Raw genomic sequence first — 2,050 nt, 5'->3', positions numbered from 1 at the left:
CTATACAGGCTTGAGTACGATGGACCTAAGAATCTTCTCATCTGTTATTGGGATACGGCCGTATGTTTTCTGGGCGTTTTTCTCGGGTCTGGCCGCCTTGGAGGCATACGTCTTGTTTCCGAGCTCACTCCGTATAAAGCCTGCGTATCGGTCGTCATCATCATCGGGGGCGGTGGTGGCTCAAAACCAGAGGTTACCGAGGCAGGTGGAGGTGGTGGCCTCGGGATCGAATGTACCGGTGCAGCCCTGCCAGGCGAGGACGTCGGCGTGGTGGGTTGGTGACAACGCGCGTTCGGCGGATTTCGGTCGAAACGGATTTCTTCTGCTGACCTCACAGCAGCCCCCACACCTGAGTTCACTCTCTTCAACAACAGTGCCCGAAACGTATATGGTCCATTCCAATTATTTGCGAAGAATTTTTCGTCACTTCTACACGCGCACACATCATTAGTAATCATCTAATACCTATTATCTGATATTTTAATATTTACTTTCGAGGGTTGAGATCCGAGTCTTCAATCTGCCAAGCTTGCAGATATCGGGTTTTTCGGTATTTCCTAAACGAACGCTAAATGAAACAACTATTGTGTTATTATTACATGTAGTCAGGTCGATGTATATTATAATATTACTTTCCGTGGACGTCATCTAGCTAAATTGTTTGGCAGTGAAATACCGTATGACCGACGCTATCCAGACGATACAACATACGGTTAACAAGCAAGATTTAACGATCGAGAGCTTGAAATTAGTCATGTAAATTGTCAGGCGTTAAAACTTATTTGAAGAGGTTGATCGACTACCTATATAATAGTATAACACAATAGTTGTTTCATTTAACGTTCGATTAGGAAACAACGAAAAACCCGATAGCTGCAAGCTTGGCGGATAGCGTCGGTCATATGGTATTACATTGCTAAACAATATAGAATACATTCTTCAAAATTATGCTGGAAATTAAATCAAAACCATTTATCACTATATTGGTATTATGATTACTGTACATTCGATTTTTCTAAAGTTATTTGTTTCATACTAGTAAATCTTTGAATGCCTGTTTCTCTAATGCGTCTTTATACAGATCTAGAAAGTATGGAATTATATGAAAAAGGTTCTATAGGTACTTAGTTTGTATTAAAATTTACAACGTATGTAAATTGTATGTACCATGCGTTATATATTATGTATACATTATACTACATACCTTTAAATAATATATTTACCTACCTATCTTACTTAAAAAGTATGGAATTTGTGTATACCTTTGTAGTTACCAGTGAATAATGACTTCCACAAAATCAAATATACCTATCCCTAGTAAGTTTCCGAAAACATTAAGTGAAATAATGATCGAACACTCACAAAATGTGTTTGGCTCCTCCTATAATTTTTAATTACAATTTTGATTGACTTATTAACCATTTTGCATTTTGAAACTCTTTCATAAATATAATATATGGAAAATACTCTTTGAAAAAAATAATTAATTTTTTTATTTCAGTTCTGAATCATATTATAATACACATTTAGCATTCTCATATCCGTTCATTCCGTTCTACCCGCTTCCCATCACTAACCTGGGCTACTCTAAGTAGATAAGATACGCCGAGCTATTGCATTATGATACATACATAATAATATGTATTATATTTTGTTTACCTCCAAGTGTTCTTTTATAGTTTTTGGTTCACAATCATCGGTAGATGGATACTTTTGCCTTGGGGATAGGAAAGACATTGCAGCGATACCGACACAAGCCAAGGAAATTCCAGTCGAAAATTCTTTTGAAAAATTCATTTTGCGAAAGTTTCAAACGTTCAACAAACAATATAATATACATTGTTTATTCATAGACCATAGTGATGTAGCATGTAAGTAGGTATATATTATATTATTATTATGTTATATTTTGATATTTAAACAATTAAACCAGATAAGATATAATAACAAACAATATTATCGTTTAATTTATAAAGTCTTAGTTTTTTATCGAACTGCATTCATAAATTATTGTTATGAAAATCTGAATATGTATAAAGTACGTCTATGT

General features: G+C 35.1%; 1 pseudogene; it reads right to left on the bottom strand.

The window, feature by feature from the left end:
* LOC132938850 (uncharacterized) lies at nucleotides 1–648 on the bottom strand (annotated as a pseudogene).
* Between the last annotated feature and the right edge of the window lie 1,402 nt (nucleotides 649–2,050).

Source organism: Metopolophium dirhodum, chromosome 2 (assembly GCF_019925205.1).
Source record: "Metopolophium dirhodum isolate CAU chromosome 2, ASM1992520v1, whole genome shotgun sequence".
Classification (NCBI taxonomy): domain Eukaryota; kingdom Metazoa; phylum Arthropoda; class Insecta; order Hemiptera; family Aphididae; genus Metopolophium; species Metopolophium dirhodum.
The sequence above is the reverse complement of the archived record's forward strand: the minus strand, read 5'-3'. Positions and strand labels throughout refer to the sequence as shown.